Source organism: Prionailurus viverrinus, chromosome B4 (assembly GCF_022837055.1).
Source record: "Prionailurus viverrinus isolate Anna chromosome B4, UM_Priviv_1.0, whole genome shotgun sequence".
NCBI classification, from domain to species: domain Eukaryota; kingdom Metazoa; phylum Chordata; class Mammalia; order Carnivora; family Felidae; genus Prionailurus; species Prionailurus viverrinus.
In genome coordinates, this window is record NC_062567.1 from 58,789,759 (window position 1) to 58,812,250 (window position 22,492).

General features: G+C 40.7%; 1 long non-coding RNA gene across 1 annotated transcript; it reads left to right on the top strand.

Annotated features, from left to right (window-relative positions):
* The first annotated feature begins 8,975 nt into the window (after positions 1 to 8,975).
* On the top strand, positions 8,976 to 19,420 carry LOC125171269 (uncharacterized). The gene is made up of 5 exons (XR_007154237.1): positions 8,976 to 9,065; positions 14,254 to 14,443; positions 14,940 to 14,997; positions 17,684 to 17,902; positions 19,099 to 19,420. It is a non-coding gene; the product is annotated as an uncharacterized LOC125171269 (long non-coding RNA).
* Positions 19,421 to 22,492: the final 3,072 nt, after the last annotated feature.

Below are 22,492 nucleotides of genomic sequence, written 5' to 3' on the forward strand. Positions count from 1 at the left end.
TTGGTTTGTTCCTGGGTGCTGACAAACATACCCTTCATACTTTATGTGGGTGAAAACATTAATTAATGGAAATTCTGGGCTTAGCTTTTCTTCATTTAGTTGAATAATCTAGCTCTTGAAATTATCAATACTAAAGAGAACTATTAATGTTTCTATCATACTTTTCATGACTAAGGTGTTTTTATTTTACATGCATTTTATCCCTATGATACCTGCTTGGAGCGGCTAATGGTGTTATTATGCTACACAGTAGGAAAGTAAAACTAATGACCTTTTTTAAGACACACAGGTATTAAATGAACAAACTACCATCCAAACTCCAGTTTGTGCTCTGATGACATACGTCATCACATTTTTTAATATAAAAAAATCCTTCTGCAAATATTTTTCTTTATACGATATTCTTTTTTAAGCCACAAGGATTGAAAACTCCAGGTTACTCTTGGAAATGCCTAAATAACCTCTAATAGCATTTCTGGAGGGATGGTCTGTGAATCGCCCACATCAGAATCACCGGGGATACCTGTTAAAAATGCAGATTCCTGTTTTTTTTACCTAAACATTCCAAATCAGAATCTTCTGAAGAAGGCTTCTGAAATTTTCATTTTTTAACTTCTGTTTCAGATTATTTCAATACAAATAAAGTTTAAGAATTTCTACTGAAACTTCTACTTAAATAATGAATTACAATCATTATTCCTGAGCACTGTTACAGAGACGACTCTGACCTTATCAAAACAATACCTCAGTAAACCCCCTTATGTTTGACCGCTTCACCTATAACAAGAACCTGAACAGTGAATTAATTTTAACTAATGGTGGGAGCCAAAGAGATGCAAATGGTAAATGAAGAGCAAAGGGATAATGAGAGGAATCATTTTTTTCTTAATTTGATGTATAATTTGAAGAAACACTGAACATAAATATACTCAAGGGTAAAGTTTTTTAAATGACATTGAATGTTGGCTTTGCAAAATATTAAAAAAGTGTAGATTCAAGGATTCTGCTAAGGAAGAATTTGAATATACAAATAAAGATGAAGCAGGTGGCTGGTGGGGAAGTTAGGCAGGAGGTTGTCTATCACTGGATGGAAAGAAGAGAAAGAGGGGTGTGGAGAGCAGCACTTGAAAAAAGAAAATAACCTTTACACACATTCTTTAAACCCAAGGTTAAGTGGTAGTATCCTGTTTTGCAGCTTCAAAATTTGAGTCACAGAGAAGTTCCACGAATTGCCAAAGGTCAGTTGGTTAGTCAATGGCAGAACCAACCCCATGCTCCAGTGACTCCAAACCCACTGCTTTTTCCACCTAATTATAATGCAGTTTCTTTTGTTTTAAGCCTTCCAAACAGTTTTCAGCCCATCTGAAGATATCATATCTAAGTCAGTTCGAATTAATGTGGCAGGACCTTGGGTAACCACATTAGTATTTTTGAGCCTTTCTTACTATTTTTTCTCTTCAGAATAATTACAAACTGCTGTGTTTTAATTACAGTGACTTTTAGGATGCTCTAGATTTCTTCCAAACAGTTGGTTTTTGTAATTTCTCCCTCTATCTTTTCATCACAAAAATTCTAAACTCTCCTGCACCCCAGTGGATTTTCTCCTTAAGAAGAAACACTGATGTAGTCCATCTGAATGGCATGATGGAGGTGCACAGAAATAGTCTCTGTCGAATATGAGATGTAAATGCTCTCAGGTAACTCTCCTTCTTTGAAAGCGATGTAAAGCAATATTGTTTTCAAAGCCACTTGGAGGCAATTTACAGGCAAGAAACAAGATGGTCTGCATAAAAACAATAATTCCTATTTCCTTGTGTTACCTGCATGTCGCACAACTCTGTAAATTATTCATAGAAACAGAACTTAGGAAAAGGTAGTAGTTCTACAATATTCTGTGATTAAAGAACCACTGAGCATCCCTTACTTGGTTGATGGTAAGTATCTATATTTGTTTATAAAGAAATATAATGTAGCTCTAATGGAATGGCTCCTATAACACAAAAAGAAAACAGCTAATTGTATTACGAAGGCAGCAGGGCCTTTCCACCAATGACCCAAGAGACAGTTTTTTCTTCCCATTAAGAATCATCTCCCTATGACATATTTAGTAAAGAAAAGAGACTATTTAGTTAATATTTGTTTCTGAATCATCCCTGATTGCTGCCTCACCTGAGGTATGTAGTTCTCCTCTCTCCTCCTCAGTGTGTCACATCCACATTGTCAAAGGATGGCCAAGAAGAGGTGAACAGGGGCCTTGCTTGTATTGATAGTTCTGTCATTTCTATCTTCTTCTCTTTTGTTGTTGTTAAGGTATAACTGACATGTAAAAATTTATACATATTTAATATTTACAACTCAAAGAGTTTGGGGTAATCATACACCCGTGAAACCATCACTGCCATCAAAGTCATAGACATACCCATCACCTCCCAAGGTTTCTCCTAACCTACTTTGTAATAATAGTAATAATGGTAATAATAATAATAATAATAAGTCTTTATAATAATAATAATCTACTACTGTATAGCAAATCTCTAGAACTTATTTATTTTACATAAATTAAACTTTACAATCTTTATTTATCACTTACCCATATTCCCTTAGTCTAAGCCCTTGGCAATCAGCATTGTACCCTCTGTTTCTATGAGTTTGACTATTTAAGGTTTTTGGTACAAGTGAGATCATATAGCATTTATCTGTCTCCCTATGTCTGACTTATTTCACATAGTGCAATGTCCTCGGGGTCTATCCATGTTGCTACAAATGTTAGGACTTTCTTCCTCTTTTAAAAGTTAATAATATTCTTTTGTATATATATATCAGATTTTCTCTATCCATCCATCTATCAGTGGGCATTTAGGTAGTTTCCATATTTTGCCTATTGGGAGTAATGTTGCAGTGAACATGGAAGTACAAAGTATCTCTTTGAAATCCTGATTCCAATTCCCTTGAATAAATACCAAACGAGATTGCTGGATTTTGATGATAGTTCTATTTTTAATTATTGTGTCATTTCCTTGTTTACTGCCATCTCATAAAGTTATAGACAGGTAGCTGGCTGTTCTTAAGCTCTAGTGGAAACAAAAAAGAATTGTGGTGTATTACAGGAAAAAAAAATTGACTATCCACTTATTTCCATAGTCCAGGAAAGATTCCCCAAATTAAGTCTTTACAGGCAGTATACTATAGCCATTCCTGTTCCTAACCTTATTTCTTGATTTCAATTTTACTTTTCTCTCCCAAATATAGTGTCTTTCTTTATTGCTTTGCTCCTTGAAATCAACACCTACTTTTTGGGAAATTTCATTCATTCACAGGGGTTATCATCCCAGGATTCATTCACCAAATTCATCAAATTTCTTAAAGTCTAAGCTTATTCTTGGAACCACTAAGAATTATACAGTAAACACAACAAAATTTATGAGCTGCAACAAAAGTGATGCTTAGAGTGAAATTTATAGCATTGAATGCATATATTAAAAAAGAAGAAAGATATAAAATCAACACTCTTAGTTGCTAGCATAGGAAACTAGAAAAAGAAGAGCGAGTTAAATCCAAAGTGAGCAGAAGAAAAGAAATAAGAATTAGAGCAGAAATCAATGAAAATGAAAATGAAAATAAGAAATAAATAGAGAACACCAATAAAGTTAAAAGCTGATTATTTGAAAAGAGCAACAAAACAGTAAGCTTTTAGTCAGGCTAAGAAAAAGAGAGGACACAAATTGCTAATATCACAAATGAAAGAGGGGTCATGACTATAGATCCTGTGGATGTTAAAGAAACCTATGAACAACTCTTTGTCCACAATTTTGACAGCATGAATGAAATAGTCCAATTCCTTGAAAGACATAATTTGCTCAAACTGACACAAGAAGAAATAAACAATCTAAACAGACCAATATCTAGTTAAGAAATTAAACAAATAATTAATAACGTTCCAAAACAATAAGCACCAGGCCCAGATGGGTTCACAGAGAATTCTACCAAAGATTTAAGAAGGAAATTATACCAATTCTCTACAATCTCTTTAAGAGGATAGAATCACAAAGAATATTTTCCAATCCATTCTAGGAAGCCAGTATTATCCTAATACCAAAACCAAACAAAGACATTACAAGAAAACTACAGACCAATATCTCATGAATATAAATGCAAAAATCTTCAACAAAATATTAGCAAACTAAAACCAAAACAGTTTAGAAAGAAACACAATGACCAAGTGTGATTTATCCCAAGTATGCAAGGCTGATTCAACATTCAAAAATCAATTAATATAATCATTATATCACATGCCACTGATGATATCACCATTAATCATATCAGTAGATGCAGAAAAAGCACTAGATAATATCCAGCACTCATTCATCATAAGAACTCTCAGCACACTAAGAACAAAGGAGAACTCCTTCAACTTGATAAAGATATATCTACAATAAACCTAGAGCTAACATCACACTTAATGAGGAACCCAAATTTTTCTGACTAAGGTCAGGTACAAGGCCAAGATGTCCTCTCAACCACTCCTTCAACATTGTACTGGAAGTCCTTGCTGATGCAACAAGACAAGAAAGGGAAATAAAAGGCATACGGATTGGAGAGGAATACATAAAACTGTCTTTGTTCATAGATGACAAAATCATCTATGGAAAAAATGTGAGTCAACAAAAAAACTTCTGGAACTAATAAGCAATTACAACCAAGTCACAGGATACAATTTTAATATACAAAAGTAAATTGCTTTGCTATATACCAGTAATGAACAAGTGGAACTTGAAATTAAAAAATACAACACCATTTACATTAGCACCCCCCCAACTTGAAATACTTAAGTTATAAATCTAACAAAGAGGTAAAAGATCTCTATGAGGAAAACTATAAAACTCTGATATATGAAATCAAAGAACTAAATAAATATAGATTCTTCATGTCATGGAAAAGAAGACTCAATATTGTCAAAATGTCAGTTCATCCCAATTTGATCTATAGATTCAATGCTATCCCAATCAAAATCTCAGCAAGTTATTTTATAGATATGGATAAATTAATTCTAAGGTTTACATGGAGAAGCAAAGGATCCAGAATAGCCAACACAATATTGAAAGAGGAAAACAAAGATGGAGAATTGACATTACCAACTTCAAGACTCACTATAAAGCTACAGTAACAAGACAGTGTGGTGTTGGCAAAAGAATAGACAAATAGAGGGGTGCCCGGCTGGCTCAGAGGAGCATGCAAATCTTGACCTTGGGGTTATGGTTTCAAGCCCAATGTTGGGTGTGGAGATTACTTAAAAATAAAATCTTAAAAAAAAAAAAAGAATAGACAAATGCATCAATGGAACAGAAAAAAAAAGCCCCAGAAGTAGACCCTCATAAATGTAGTCAACTGATCTTTGACAAAGGAGCAAATGCAATAAAATTGAAAAAAGAGTCTTTGGACAGAAAAGGACATCTACAGACAAAAAAAATGAATCTAGGCACAGATATTCCCCCTTTACAAAAATTAAAATGGATTACAGACCTAAATGTAAAAATCCAAAACTATAAAACTCCTTGAAGATACCATAGGAGAAAAAACTAGATGAACTTGGATTTGGTGATGGCTTTTAAGGTACAACACCAAAGGCATGATCCATGACATAAATAGTTGGTAAGCTGGAATTCATTAAAATTAAAACTTCTGCTCTTTGAAAGGCAATGTTAAGACAATGAGAAGGCAAGTCACAGACTGGGAAAAAATATTTGCAAAGGATACATTGGCTAAAGGACCATTATGCAAATATAGAAAGAATACTTAAAACTCAACAATAAGAAAACAAACAACCCAATTAGGAAATGATCTAAAGGCCTTAACAGACACATCACCAAGGAAGATATATAGATGGCAAATAAGCAAATGAGAAGATGCCCTACCCTGTGTTATCAGAGGAATGCATATTAAAACAATGATGAGATACCACTGCACACCTATTAAAATAGCCAAAACCTGGAACACTGACATCAGATGCTGACAACACTCATTGCTGGTGGGAATGCAAAATGATGCAGCCACTTGGAAGACGATTTAGTGGTTTCTACAAAGCTGAGCATAATACCCTTACCATACAGTCCAGCAACTGTGCCCCTTGGTATTTATCCAATGGAGTCAAAAACTCATGTCCACACAGGAAACCTGCATGTGGACGTTTATAGCAACTTTATTCATAATTGTTAAAACTTGGAAGCAAACAAGATGCCCTTCAGTAGGTCAATGGATAAACTGTGGTAAGTCCAGACAGTAGAATATTATTCATTGCTAAGAAGAAATGAGCTCTCAAATCATGAAAAGACCTGGAGGAAATTTAAATGCATATTAGTAAGTGAAAGAAAATCTGAAAAGGCTATATACTGTATGATTACAACTATGTGACGTTCTGGAAAAAGCAAAACTATGGAGACATTGAAAACATCAGTGATGAGGGGGACAGCAGGTGAAGGGGAAAGTAACGAATAGCACAGAGGATCTTTAAGGCAGTAAAAATACTCAGTATGATACTCTAATAATAGATAAATATCATTATACATTTGCCCAACCCTTGGAATACAAAGAGTCAACCCAAAGTAAATTGTGGACTTTGGGTGATTATAATGTGTCCATATAGGCTCATCAATTATAATAAGTGTACCACTCTGGTGGGGGATTTTGGTAATCAGGGGGGCTATGCACATGTGGGGACAGGGAGTATTTGGGAAATCTCTGTATCTTCCTCTCAATTTTGCTGTGCAACTAACACTGCTTTTAAAAAACTTAAGTCTTTTATATAGAGAAAGAAAAAAATGAGAAAAATATAAACTACAGCCTTTTAATGCTGCTTCCTTAGCCTCACAAATTCTGGTCACGGATTTGAATCTATCCCCTGGATTGGCCTAATTAAGCTCTCCTATAGATGTTGCCTTTCCTACCAGTCTCCATGGGGTGGACAGGCTTCAGTTCTGAGCCGCTCTCACTCTCCCATCATGTTCTCCCCTGTCTCTGCAAAGGCGAGTGAATTACAGATAGGCCATACTAATGCAGGCACTGAAGAAATGAATTAGTTCAGTTAATAAGTTAAGAAGTGTTTGTGTATGAATCCTTAGTAATATGATCGTTTTATGATGCTATAAAATCACTTCTTGCTATAAAATCACTTGCTTGAAACATAAACATGTTTCAAGAGGAATCGGTAATGTCAGAAGATTGCGCTGGGATTTGGGTGAGGTTTCAAGGACGTGTGTTCAAATTTGGTAAAGATATTGGAAAAAATAGCTTGGATGTTGCCATCATTTAAAATAAACTGTTGGGGGGCACCTGGGTGGCTCAGTCGGTTAAGCGTCCGACTTCAGCTCAGGTCATGATCTCCCAGTTCAGTCCGTGAGTTCAAGCCCTGTGTTGGACTCTGTGCTGAAAGTCAACTCTGTGGCTCAGAGCCTGAAGCCTGCTTCAGATTCTGTGTCTCCCTCTCTCTCTTCCCCTCCTTGGCTCATCCTCTGTCTCTCTCCCAAAAATAAATAAACATTAAAAAAATAAAAAATAAATAAAAAAAAAATAAAATAAACTGTTGGGGAACTTGTGTGGCTCAGTCAGTCAAGCGTCTGACCTCACCTCAAGTCGTGATTTCATGGTTGGTGAGTTTCAGCCCCACATCGGGCTCTGTGCTGTCACCACAGAGCCCACTCAGATCCTCTGTCCGCCCCCCCCGCCCCCTCTCTTCCTCCACTCGTGCTCTCCTCCTCTCTCTCAAAAATAAACATTAAAAATAAATTAAAAAGAAATAAAAATAAATTTTAAGGGAGAACAAGCCTCCCCCACATCTCATGCAGCCTTCCATATGGAGGGAGCTTACAAGTGTAACTTCCATTTCTCTTTGCCCCTTTAGTGACTTGGCTCAAGGCAGCTACACTGGTTTTGCAAATTGGTAAATTTGAGGTAAATCTAGTGGTGACTAATAACCCTGTCCTTCTTCTCTTTGGAGATGAGCATCTACCTGAGAACTTGTCTCCACTGTTCCGCCTCACCAGTGAGAGGCCTGGCCAGACCACCACTACTGCCACTTATTTGACACCTTGACATTCAGCTGGATCTCACCCTGAGCTGTGTCTTCCAACTTCATTTTAGTCACTGGCCTTTATCTCTGCTACTCCCATGTCTGATTCTTCAAAATACTTATCACTCTCACATGGAAGCAAGATGCTATTTTATTAGGTCCCTGGCCCTCAAAGTCTCTGTGAACTCTAAATCTTCTTGGGAGTCTAGTAACTACAGCACTAGCTCACATGATGGAGATAAAGAGGATCTAAGAAGTGTTGCTTTTCAAGGTTAATACTCTTTATATTGGGTAGAACACACAGTAGGTGACTCTTCCTTCAATCCCACATAAACAGATGAGACAGAGAGAGTCTCCAGTCCCCAGTCAGTGGTACAGACATAAGAAAGACATTGGCTGGAAGGCCTAAGAGGGGGAGGTTAAGGCTTTAGCTGAGCTTTAAGGAAAGGGTGGTACACACATTCCAAAAAGTGCAGTGTGCTATTAATGGAAAAATAAGCACATCAAGCTGGTTCTGTTGCAAATATGTATTTATAATTACATCCTGTAAGTAACTGAAAACTCTGTCATTACACTAAAAAATGTGAAACCTGCTGGAGCAGCCGAGCGCACGGCACGGCAGCGGCTGCAGCATCAGCCAATTCTGTCTCACCCGCTCCACGGACAGGACAGCCCGTGGTGATGTTCACCATGGGCTTGGGAGACGGGTTAGCACTAAAGAAAAAAGACAGAAGCTCTAAATGTTGATGCCAACACCCGGGCCTCTCCGTGCGACCGCCGCCAGCGAGCAGGCTAAGAGAAGACGGAAGCGACTCTGAGAACTTAAGAACGCAGTTGCTTGACCTGCGCAGGGCAGCCCGGGTGGGAGCTGAAACTCCGCCCCGGGGCGCACCACCGCCCCACGGGAAAGCCGGCTGCAGAACAGACATGCGCACGCTGCACTTCGGCAAAGCCTCAGAGGCAGCCCCTGGCCCGGTTGTGAGCTGCCGACCCAGGCCCTTAGGTAAGCACAGGAACGGGGCTCATCCCCAACAGGAGGCAGTAATGGAACAAAGTCGCGGGCAGGAAAGCACTGGAGGTGCTCCGAGGAGGCAGGTGGGGGAAGGGTTCTGTCTATACACCATGGTTAGCCTTGGAGGGTCACCTGAGGCCACTAGCTCCCATGAACGGCGTGGGCCCCTGTGGCGCCGTGACCTCACTGTTCCTCTCAGCAGCCCACTGATGGTGCGGAGGTGCTCTTGCATAGTTTTTCTGAGCAGGGTACAGTGTCCGTGCTGAGCCAGTCACACGCTCTGGCTCAGGCCTCCTTTTGCTCAATATCAGGCACTTGCATTGCTGCTGACCAGAGACCTGCCTGCTGGTGTACGCTGGAGAAAAACGAACGCCAACACCAACCTTCCGTTTGGGAGACAGGGGAGCCATTTACAGGCTCCAGAGAGCTTTCCTGTCCCTCTCATTTCCTCCTCGGGTCTCTTTCGGGTGTGCTCAGGCACAACTGAAAGATCGAATGCTGGCAGACCACATCTGGAAGAGTGTACATCTGGCACTCTCACCCACACCATCTCCCTGCCTCTCACCCGCACAGAACTAAAGATAGGGAGTCAGGACACCTGCTTCCAAGCCCCCGGCCTGCCATTGACTGAGTTCGAGGGCAACGTCATGGGTTCACTTCTCTGGGCATAACTGTGTATGAAGTGATTTCTGAAGATCCTTCCAGCTCCAAGATACGTATTTTTATTTTATTGTTTTAAATATTTACTATTTTTGTGAGGTGAGGGGTAGAGCGAGAGGGTGAGAGCAAGAGAGAATCCCAAGCAGGCTCCATGATGGTAACACCAAACCCTCCGTGGGGCTCGGTCTCATGAACCCATGAGATCATGACCCGAGCCAAAATCAAGAGCCTGAGGCTTAGCTGACTGCACCACCTAGGCACCCCTCAGCTCCATGATACTATTATCCTGTGACAACCTGGAGAAGTAGACAGAATATTGATACCCTCCATGAAAGTGGAGACCCTGCTGTTCAGAGAATTTAATGATTCTGACCCTCAAGTTACCCACATGGTAAGTGGGTATGTCTCTGAACACTTCATGTAGTGTTTTTTCCACTATATCACACAGACGTGTGTATGAGCACACACACAGATTAACCGTGACCTGCTTCACTTTAGCTCAGATAACTAGACACAGATGAACAAATCCACGCTTTCAGTTAAATGACACTAATTACTTGGACAGTATGTGGCTAATTAGATTTCAGGAATTGACAGCTTGCAGACAGAATTTGTCCTAAAGCCCCATTTTATTTGGCTCCCAGAGTGTTTTCTATGTATTAAAAAAAATATGTTGCTCTCTCTTCAATTGGGCATATTTTACAAAAAAATCCACATTTTCAAATTCTCTTCAACAGATCTGGCAACATGACAATAATTGGCTGAAATGGGTTTGTCATATTGTCCTTTCAGTTAGTGTTTTTCAGCCTTGGCATTATTGACATTTTAGGCTGTGTGATTCTTTGTTGTGGGGAGCTTTCCTTGTATTTGGAGGTGTTGAATAGCATCCCTGTCCCTCACCCACCTAATGCCAACGGCAGTAGCCCCTTCCCACTGTGTGACAACCAGTTGTGACATTGCCAGATGTCTCCTGAAGGGCCAAACTGCCTCAGGTTGGGGGGTTGGGAAACATTGCTGTAGGCATTTGACTAGTGAACCCTGGAAAGCGAATTTTCGAGCCGGCAAAGATGGAATGAAACCTTCTCCTTTTATGGAGTAGGAAACTGAAGCCCATCCAGAGAGATGTTAAGTAACCTACCCAAGGTGGCACAACTAGGACAACTAGTGAAAGTGCCAGGACTGGGACCCAAGTCCTCTGAATCCTCGTGCAGTGCCCTTTCCCCTCAACCTGCTGCCTCCCACACTACCCATTGCCTGCCAGCTTCTACCTGCTCTCCTTGCTGGCGGGATGGTGGCTTGTTGCTCTCCCACATGTGCAGTCTGGTCCCTGCCATTGGGTTTGGGTCACGTGGAGCAACTCTTCACTTACATGGAACATCTGGGTCTAGGCAGTCCCTGTTGTCTCACTCAGATAGAAAGGGGAATTTCATAAACATTACTTTATTCTCTGTTCCAGTCACTTGACATAGGATTTTCCTCATTCCCAGTCTGGTTAGATCACCACTCTCTTCTGCATTCTTCTGCATTCCACAGTTCCTCTAAAGCTACTTACAAAAAGTGCCGCCAGAACCAAATGTTTGTTTGAAGTCATTTGTCACTCTGAAAACCCCTCTGGAATGTAGTCATTATACAACAGTTGGATGACATTGTTTATACACTTAGGATTTGTTTCGCCATCTCCAGTCTCGTCCTTTTTTTGATAAAATCAGTTTAAGAACATAGTACTGATTTCCCACAAGAAATATTTTCTTTTTAGAATAAAAGATTCCTCTGATGTCAGAAAGTTCCTGCCAAGGCTCACTGGACCAGGAGCCTCCAGTGCTCGGGTTTTCATTGTGGCTCTGCCACATATGGGCTAAGCAAATCTGTAGCTTTCTGAACCATAAAACACTGAGTTCGGGTGGCCTCTTAGATCCATTGAAGCTCTCACATTGAGTTCTATTCTTATTTTATCATTAGTTGAAGAGTTCATGTGAAATTTCTCCCTTTATTGAGTCCTGTTCTGATTGGTCAGGCTATTTCATTTTTGACAGAGAAAGCCCCAGAGCCTATCTTAAAATATTATTCCTTTCCACACCCACAGGGTGACTTTTCCATGGTTTAACTTGAAATTTTTCTAGTTGTTGGTGAAATACTATCTTAGTACTTAGTACTTTGCCAAATGGTCAAGTAATTTTCACTCGGGGTATGTCCTTCTTGGATGTCCTGCCGACTGTAAGAATCATTCGAGTGAGGAATGATGGCATGAGTCACCCTTTCTCCCCCCACCGCCATCAATTCTCCCTCCCAATATGGTAGGACATGTCTTATGTCATCCTGTATTGTGATCTGGAGTTTATGGAACACTGCCACGTGACCACCCACTACTGCAGAGTCCCACTCTGAAGTTTGTGCTTAGTGTTATGGTTTCTATTCTGGATATATAACTCTTTGGCATGGTTTCCTACTGTCTTGGCTTCTGATTGTCTTTTCCCTTTCCTTTCCTTTCCTTTCCTTTCCTTTCCTTTCCTTTCCTTTCCTTTCTTTTCCTTTCCTTTCCTTTCCTTTCCTTTCCTTTCCTTTCCTTTCCTTTCCTCCCCTTCCCTTCCCTTCCCTTCCTTTCCCTTCCCTTCCCTTCCCTTCCCTTCCCTTCCCTTCCCTTCCCTTTCCTTTTTTTCTTTTTCTTTTCCTTTTTCTTTTTCTTTTCTCTTTCTTTTTTTTCTTTTTATTTCTCTTTTCTTTCTTGGAACTTGAGGAAAGACTCCTTGCATGAAAGGTAATGATAGCAGCATGGCAGTGTATACAAAGGATGTGAGTAATGTCCCCCTGTATAATGTTTTGGGTAGGCTTGCTCATGAGGTATGTTTGCACCAGTGGACAAGGGGAAAAAATTCACCAGAAGGCCAGATTCATGAATTGAAAAAATGAATTGGGCATTATGGGCAGACTACAATTTGGACTCCCCCAACACACACCAGATGGTACATGTAGAGCTGAAAGACTGCTCACCAGTGATCACCTGATCGGGATTGGTTGGGGGACCGGGCAAGGCTGGGCCCACAGATGAAGCCTTCACTGCCTAAAACCCAGCAGGGCCAGAAGGCCAGTGCAGCGCCGGTCGCTCTATTTCCAAACCACAGCCACTCTTAATCAGACCCACGTTGTGAGTCTCTGTGTGGAGATACACGCACCTTTTTCTTTTGTCTCTATATCAAGAATGAAATAAAATCAACTTATTTAAATTTTTGCTTATTATAAAAAAACACATTACTATCGATTGAACATTGACTTTGTGTCAAACATTCTACCTATATTGTTTTGAGGATAGTTGCTAGCTGTCCTGGAGTATGTATTCTCTTTTCCTTTGTTAGCAAGACAAGTCCTGATTTTTTTTTTTAATTTAAATTCTAGTTAGTTAACATACAGTGCATTATTGGTTTCAGAAATAGAATTCAGTGATTCATCACTTACAACACCTAGTGCTCATCACAAGTGCTCTCCTTAGTACCCATCACTCATCTAGCCCATCTACCACCCACCTCCCTCCATTGGCCCTCAGTTCTCAATCATTAAGAGTCCCTTGTGGTTTGTTTCCCTCTCTTCCCATATGGGTGATCCCACTAGCCAATGGGATGCGAGCAGAAAGATATAAACAACTTACAGTTCATACCCTTAAATTTAGGGTAAGATTGTGCCCTTCCCTTCTCCTTCTTTTTCACTGGCTGGAATGTAGATGTGGAGACAAGAGTTGGGAACAGACAGTTTAGCCCTGAGGTGAAAGCTATGTGTTGAAGATGCAAAACAGGATCCGAGGAGCCTGGCCCCAAACTGGGGAGCTATGCTGTTAATTCTGGACTCGTTGGGTTCAGACTGTATCATGAGAGAGAAAACATCCCGCCTCTTTTAAACCGCGGTTATTTTGACTTTTGTTATAATAGCCAGACCTGTTTTCAAACTCATAGTGGCATTCATTTTTATACTCTTTGTGCAAATAAGCATGTACACCTCAAAGAGATAAATAATTTGCCTGAAATTGCTTATGGAACAGTCCCCTCAAGCAGCTCAAATATGATACTTTCTCTTAGAATTCCTCTCTGGTATGGAAATGCCAGTGAAATCATGCAGCTCTTTCCCCACACCACAAGAATAGCCAAATCTGAATGACATGTGCATCCCGGAGCATCTGCCTGGCTGAGTGGGTGAGGGTACGTTCTCTGTCAGCCTCCATCCTGAAGTCCCACCACGGCAGAGGCTGAGTTAGTTTTGAGGTTCAGATAGCCTATGTGGTAAGTCAATAAATATTTCATAAAAAATGGTCGTCTTCACTTAGTATCAATTTCATTACTAGCATTTTATCCTTAAGGGCTTATGTTTGGAGTTTTGTATATTTAAAACAAAGTTATTTAGCACCAGAACAGAGATTATGTTGCACGATATTTTATTTGCTTATTTAACATTTTTAAATATGTGTTCGCGAGGTTTGGGTTGTGACAGCTATCATGGTATCTCTGACTTGTTTTGTTTTGTTTTTTTCTTTCAGGGCTACTGAGGTCCTTACTTAGGAGATTCCAAAAAGAGATATGACCGCCAGCGTTTCTTCAGTCCTCTCTGACAAAGAAGACGATGCATCTTCATGGTGATCTCAGCGCTTCTGATGCCATTTGGAAATTCGGAAACGGCTCATTTATATCTGTGAGCCATAACTTAATCATCTTTGAAGCTGTTTCCAGGTAAGTCAGAATCATGATGGCAAATAAAGCGAGAGGCAGAAGGAGACATTTCTTCCACTTCTGCGTATGAGTGGGAGTGACTGAGTCATGAAAGCCAAAGCTGGGAATGAAAGCAGGGACCAGATGAAATGGCAGGAAAGCCAAGATAGCAAGGAGGGAGGGATCAGGGGTCAAACAAGCAGGGAACCAACCAGGCTGGGGAGGGTTCATCTGCACCAGCTTTGAAGCTTTTTGAGGTTGGGGGAGAAGGAAAGGGTTAAAAGAAAATTTAGAGAGCTTTACTTGATATGAATATTTTACTGAATGAGAAAAAAAGGTCACCGTCAGCAGTGCTTGAGACCCAAAACTGGTATGAAGTTCAGAGGCATGATGTTATAGGATGGCTTATAAACTGACAATGAGGAAGTTGCTTAACCTTTACAGTGATTGGTTATTATGGTGGGGGTTTCCAGATGGCAGGGGATTGGTTAAAAGTGCTTTTCTTATACCATTTTAGGAGGACATTTTAAATTTCTGTTATGATTATCAGTGGCATATACAAGAAATAACCTAAGGTAAGTTTCATGTACACTTAGAAAAGAAGCTGCATTTAGTTTTGCTTATTTGGCATAAATGGTTCTGTTTGCTTGGGAGATAGATGTTCAAGGCTGATCTCCATCTTATTTTATTTTAATTCAAATAAATAAAAACTGTTGAAGGTCTACTATGTGCCAGACACTGTATATTATCTAATCAAATTTTCACGTAAATTCTTTAGATGGTATAATTACCATTTCTTAGCTGAGAATGATGGTCTTCAGAAGTTAGCCCAGTGATGTCACATGACTGATGAATAGTAGATCTGGGATTCAGACTCTGGTCGGATTCCAAAGCCTGTGTTCTTTCTGTCTACAGCAATGACTCCAGAGTCAGAAGCCAGCCAAGAGAAGGCAGGTTGGAATGAACTGGGTAGAGCTGACAGGGAGTCAGACGTGGACTTTGTGTAACCATATGGGGACAGGGTATCCTCTGGCGCAAGGCTTTTAGGGAGTAGACTGTCTTTGGGGAAACACATTGGTAAACTGCCCTGGATGTGGGCCAAGAGATCCCAAGCTCAAGGTCTAGAAGATAAAGGCAAAACCAAATTTCTCTACAGAGGAAGTCAACTAGGATTTGGGACGTAAGCCAAGAATTTGACAGAAGAGGGGAGGAGTTAAAAGAAAAGAGGGGGCCGAGTACAAGGTGGGAGGTGGAAGCTACAGGGAAATGTGGCCAGGGAATGAGGTCCTGGTGATGAGGTACCTGAGAGGCTTTGAAGACTAGAAATGTGCAATATTTAGTCATAAGCAGATTGGTCACTGCACTGTTGACTCCAGCAGTTGTCTGAATTGTCCTGTAAAAGTATGTCACACACACTTGCACAGCCTTGTGTTTGAGACAGGCTCACGTGGAATGTCCCAACAGGAAAACAGAGCGCTGCTTAGTGTGGAGGAAGAGGCGACAGTAGAAAAGAGAGTAGGCATAGAAAAGAGAGGGCTCCATACATGGAGCGATTAAGCCTCAGCCAGAGGTGGCCGGGACAGTTATAAACAACCTCCTGCCCACATGTCAAAGATTAAGGAAGAGTTTGAAAGAGTTGCTGAATGGCTTACCTCATAAGGCATGAGAATTCAAAACAGTTTCATTTAAATATGAAAGGGAAAGTTGACTTTAGCTGACATCTGGTTTATGAAAAGAAGATATTTCTAAAAGAGCTACTCAAGGATGAAATGGGTGACCTTGGGCAAGCAGTAAATTCGCCATCCTTGGTAACGTTTAAGCACAGATAATAACAAAACCCAGGCATGGCAGTGGCAGAGAGGGACTCAGGTGTTGGAAGGGACCAACTATACAACCTGTTGAATTCCCTCACAACCCTGAGAGTCCAGATTCTAAGTCTATAAATTTGTAAGTCTACAAATTTGCAATTTGTAAGGCTCCTAAGTGAATTAAGTAGCCAAGCAAACAGAACCATTAACATTGGAGAGATAAAGTTGCCTTACTATTGAGACACACTTCTGGGTCACTCAGGACTTTCTCCTATGCTCCCTGACACTCCATTATGAGTGGTGTGGTTTAGGCAGCCCAGGATTTGCTTTTGGAGCAGGTGGGCTAGTGTGCCTGTCTGAATAGGGATTCAGGCTTCAGTGTCAGCTGAAGAGGAATCTAACCTTGTTTGCCTTTTGAGATTTGTGTCTGAACCTGACCACCCTTTGTCCCAGTTCTTTAGTGATGTCCGAGGGCTGGAGGCCCCTCAAGGGAGTGAAAGCCCACCAGCGTCATGAGAGATGGAAGAGAAAGAGAGAAAGAAGCAGCAGTCTATGGAGAAAGTCAGGAACAACTAGCTCCCTTTTCTCCCTGGCCTGGCCAGAAAGAAAACAAACCAGATGCTGCTTCAATCCTAGACTGTTTGCAGGCACAAAGTATATACCAATGGCTAAAAAAAAACTAAGAATATTATATTAAAAAAAAAAAGCTTCCTGGATTTTCTCTCAAAATGCACCCAGAAACCCAGAATAGTATATTCCCGCAAGTTGGAGAAAAATACCTAAGTAAATATGATATCCTGCCACTGCTCAAATTTTGAATCAGCCAGGGATGAAGATAGCTTGGGTACATGAAATTCATAGATAAACCATAAACTTACAAAAAGCAGACTTTATTGGTTTGAATTTCAGCTTGTAAGGTATTTCACCACCCACTCAGGGTAGAACGACAGTGAGTAGTCAGAAGTCACGAAGGAGGAGGAGACGCAAATAACTTACATCAACCACAAACTAGATCATCAGCCCTGGAAAGTTGACTGTAGACCTCAGACAGTCTCTGATATTTGAATTAAGATTAAAAGTTCCCATATGAAGCCGGTCTAGGAAAGGCATTCTTGATGACTCTCTCAGACTCTCATGTGTTAGATTCCTCCACTGAGTGGGACTGAACACGTCTCGGGGGTTCACACCCACTCAGATTAGGTTCAAGAGGCTAAGCAGTTCAGTATTTGCCCCAGAGCTTCCTTCCTTTGCGGTAACTAGAAGTCAGTTGACCACCTCACCTAGGAGTTCTGGAAGAATTCTGAGTCCCATGTAAGCTGCCTGTCAGCTTCAGAAATGGTTTTCTTCCAAGAAACTATTTTTGAGTTGTGAAAAATGTTAGCACACATGACCTCCTGTTCTTCCACGTTATGAGCATTTTGAAGCCATTTCTCCAATCCAGATGTCGTGCTAGGTTCTGCAGATACAAAGATGAAGACACCATCGATGCTTTGGAATAGCCTGGAGCTTAGTCAATACAGTGCTCATGCGAACAAGATGAAAACCCAGCAGGCTAACCACTAAAGGGCAGAGTGTACTGTGCACGCAGGGGCTCTGGAATTTGGGAAAGGCCTCCCAGCAGAAGAGGAGCCTCAGCTGAGCCTCTAAGGATGGTTGAATGCAAGTTAATCAGGTGAGAAACAGGGAATGGCATTTCAGGAGGCAGGAATGGTACCTTGCAAAGGTACAAAAGAGGGAGAGATTAGGACAGTGGCATAAGGAGAGCAAGTAGTGCCAGGGTCAAAGCAGTACATTGTACCCTCTGGCTACCTAAGAGTTTTCCTGGAAAATGAACAAAGGCATGGCGAAGCTCAGGTGCTTTCCTGCATTTGACATTCAACAAACCTAGAGATACCAACTCAGAACAAAAGGAAATGACACACCCTGACTGGTTTCTTTGTGATACCCCAAGACAAGCGCCAAGGGACTTAGAGATTTTTGTCTCTGGAACAGTCAGGGCTGCTCAGGTGTGTGTGACCTGCAGCCACACAGCGCTCTGTGCTCAGAAGCCTTTGGACTTGGGCGAATCTCTGCAAGTGCTGTCTTGAAATTCTTTAATACATCTTGGTCAGAGGGCCCTTCATTTTCATCTTTCACTGGGTCCCCCAAATAATGTAGCTGATCCTGAGAATAGGTCATTTTCAAAGAATTTAAAATAGTTCAGTACTGTCATATACAAAGTGGAAGGAGGGCAAGGTGGCTGAGGAGGTTGAGAAGGTAGGCAGTGGCATATATGGAAAAGCCTGGAAGCCTTGCCTTTAAAATTTGCCTGTGGGAGAAGGATAGTCATTGAAGACTTTGAACAAGAAAGTAATGCAAAGAGATTTGACTTTTAGATCACTCTAGTGTAATGTAGGTGATGGAGTGGAAATGTAACAGTTTTTCCCATATGAAATTAACACCTTTTGTTGTTCAGATTTCATTTATCAGGTCTGAATTTTTGATCCATGTCAAAATGCAAAGGTCCCTGAGAGGAATAACTGCTGCTATGGTTAATGTACATCTTAGGGTCAATTAAGATAGCAAGACCTGTGAGTACTTTTGAGAACTGGAGGTCGGAAAGAGAGAATGGAAACCAGGAGGCCGAGGGTTCTGTATGGAGGAGGGGACCTTAGAGAGGCTGAGCCTTTAGAGGGAAGCTTATAGGCTTTTTCTTTGTTTTCATTTTTCACAAGACCAGCCTGACCCACACGTAAGATTTTTTTTTCCCTAAAATTGCTTTTAGCACTCCCTACCTAGAGTCATTTAGTGCAGCGGTTCTCAAAGTGTGGTTCCCAGGAAAGCAGCATCAACATCATGTGTTAGAAATGCATTCTCTGCCCATTTTAGGTACACTGCTCAGAAACTCTGGGGGCAGAGACCCCGCAATCTGCTGATACCAGCCTTCCAGGTGATCCTCATGTAGCTAAGACCTGTTGCATCATCGTGAGTTATCTATGTCCTTGGAACTCACACATGACCAGTGGAAGTGCCTATCTGGTATTAGAATGGAGAATCAAAAGTGATTTTCATACCAAGAAAAAATTTGGCTTTGTTCTAAACATGCTTTTCATGGAAGTATATTCAGTGGGTGATCTAAGGTTATGTATGATTACAGTGTCTTCATAGGTGATAATTCCATAGTTCCAGAATGACTATAAAAGGTCATGTATTATTGCACAGACTCAGAATCATAGCTGCTGGAGCTAACTATGCCATTTAGCAAAACAAGATAAAGATGATTCTTTTTTGTGTATGCAAGCACGGTTGTTATATGGGAAGCATGTTTCACTTGTACCGTCATCTTCCAAAGGAAAATCTTTGCTGATAGTGCTGGAATTTTCATTTCTCTGCGCCTTACATTATACCAGTAGTGTCACGGCTATGTTAATACATATCCAAAAGTTGCTTTCGTTTACATAGTCTATAAAATTTCTGAAATGCAGTCTAAGTTGCTGTTAAAACCAGCATTTCTCAGATTCTTTCCATTGTCCTCCATGAGTAATCCAATATACATGGAAGGATAAAAGAGTAAACACTTTTGTGATAGTCCAAATTTTTCCAATGGAATTTTAAACAATTTGACAGTTCAGTCTTGTTAAAAAGTGATATGAAATAAATGCTTCTTAGCAAACAATTGTCCAGTAAATATTATAATTCTGTCTCATATTCTCACAGTGGATTGCTTTCTGAGTCTTTCAGTGGAATTCTTTCAAATTAGAGCTCAATGATCTTCTTTATATTTTATCCAAGGTTTGAAATACATGAACCTGTCTCTACTTACTTGAACAATGGCCTCTATTATGGTGTCTTTTTCTTTAAATCCAAATATTATACTCAGCATTTTAGGAATTCCCTATTCCAAATACAGGCAATTAAATTGTCTATAAGTTATTCAGAGCCCTAGAAAACGAAATGAAATAGGAGTTTGTACTTTGAAATGAGTTCAAAAATGTGTACCATTTGTCAATGCTAGACTCTGTCAAATAGTCCTCATTATCTTCTGGTTCTGCTGTTAACAGACGAAATAATCTGACACAGACTTCTCTAACAAAAATATTTCCTTCTAGGAGGAGTCTGGCCTTTCTCAGCAATCAGGATTCAAATTCTTGACCTTGAAGATGGGAGAGAGAACAGAATGCTTCTTGGTGCCACTCTAAGCTGGATGAAATTTGAAAACATCCCCCAGGATGAATAGGGGAACATGCATTGAAATTTGCATTGCTTTTAGCAAAATCTAGGACTAATTTGGAGCGGAGAGCGTGGTACTCCAGAATAAGAGAAAACCAAGTGTGGAACTTTGGAATCCCTGGAGATGTTGCCTGGGGACAGGGCTCAGATGCAAGGTTCACATCACTAGCCAAAGAAGGCAAGATGATTCTGAGTTGAGACCAGAACAAAAGTGGTCATCATCCTTTCCTGTTCAGTGACTATTTACCCCAACCTCCTTTGCATTTGCCCTTTTAATTTAGGATCCTGAAAGTGTGATTCTGTTCCCACCCTCTCGTAAACTTCAGTAAACAAGGAAGTAAACAAGTGTTTATTGAACCAGCTTGAAGGAATGAAAGAATGGTGGTCTCCTTAATCATTTCAGGATACTTGAATATTAACCCAAATGAATTTCTAATTAGTGGACTTTGAGACAGTGTGAAGAAAGTGTCTGGGAGCAAGAGCCTCTTTCTAAGAGCAAAGGGGCTGGGGTTACAAACTCATTTCTTTTCTCCCCAGCTGCCTCGTCCACCTCTTTCCACACATTATCCTTCTTGGCAGGGAGCAGGGGGGATAGGGTATCCGTCAACGCCACCATTTTCCTCTTCCATCAGATCACCATTTCCTCTTCCTTGTCTGGTGCCTGAAACCCTCACTGTCTGTCTCCATCCATCAGTGAAAGGGTGGGATGGCAGAAAGTGGGAATTCCCTACTGAACACTTCTACTTAGATATCCTAGAGGGACTATAAATACCATCTGAAAAATAAACTCCCTACATCCATACCTGCTCTTTATGTTGAAGAGCCTCTGTTATTATGGTATCATCACCCAGTTGGCCAAGTGAAGAGTTTGGAGATACTGGCTTCCTTGGATGGTAGTTAAACTACCATGGGGACATGCGGGGGGGGGGGGGGGGGAGTTGTATGCAGCGTGAAGAGTGAGAAGAAAAGGTATTTTGGAAAACAGAGATTAGGTTTCAGCCCGGAACATGTGGAGAAAGGCAGGAGCTAGGGTCTGAAGGGCAGGCATGGGGCGCCAGAGCCCAAAGTAAGGCTAGGAAAACCTCAGCTAGAGCGGTGGCTAGAAGGTGGGTAAAGTGAAGAGAAGAGGGGCAACTACAAGTGTCTTCCCTGGATGAGGGGCACTTCTCTAACCCTCCAGACTTGAGAGGCATTCTCACTTCCTTTCCTGCTCAGCTTCCAGTGACAATGTTTCCATGCTGAAACACCCTAATGCATGTGATTGTTTCAGAGACAAGTTCTGGAAAGGACATGGTCCCATCTCCTATTGAACCCAGTCCAACAAACAAACCGAAAGTAATCAGAACTAATTCATATCTTTGCTCAGTCTCTCAGGAAACAGGGAAAGGTGGAGCTGAGATAGACAAAGTATGTTTTCATGCCCAAGAAAAGTATCAAATTGTTGCACAAATCCATTCATCCCTCATTCACCACTTTTCATACTCCTCACTTCCTAATATCTTCTGAAAATCCCCACACTCCCAACTCCCAACTTCAGTACCCACTCACTTTCTAATGTAAACCTTCCAGCTTCTCCAGATTGCCCCCAGCTATTTACTTACACCAAAATTCATAATAAGGTCCAGGTGAATGTGTGAGTCTGCGTCAGTGGGAGGGATCCTCCCTGAGTCAGGGAAATGGGCTGATTCACTCACATTGTTTCTGCCTGCAATGTTCTTCCTTCAGCTATCTGTATGGCTTTTTTATAAGAAGAAAAGGAGAAGAAGAAGGAGGAGGTGGAGGAGAAGGCAAACTTAAAAAGGTGAGCCGTATGTCCTTTCAATGTGCCACGGATACATTTTTTAATAGGCTTACACAAGAATGTGCCTTATTTTACTCACTGTTTACTATGGATTAAAAATCCTAGATGTAGTGAAGTTACTTGTTATAGATTTTTTTTTCCAGGAGAGACCCAATTTCTGTCTGTTAGAAAGATAACCTCAAAGAATATAGTTTATATAGAATATAGTAGGACGTTAACCAGTTTAGTCTCCAATGTAACATCCTTTCTTAG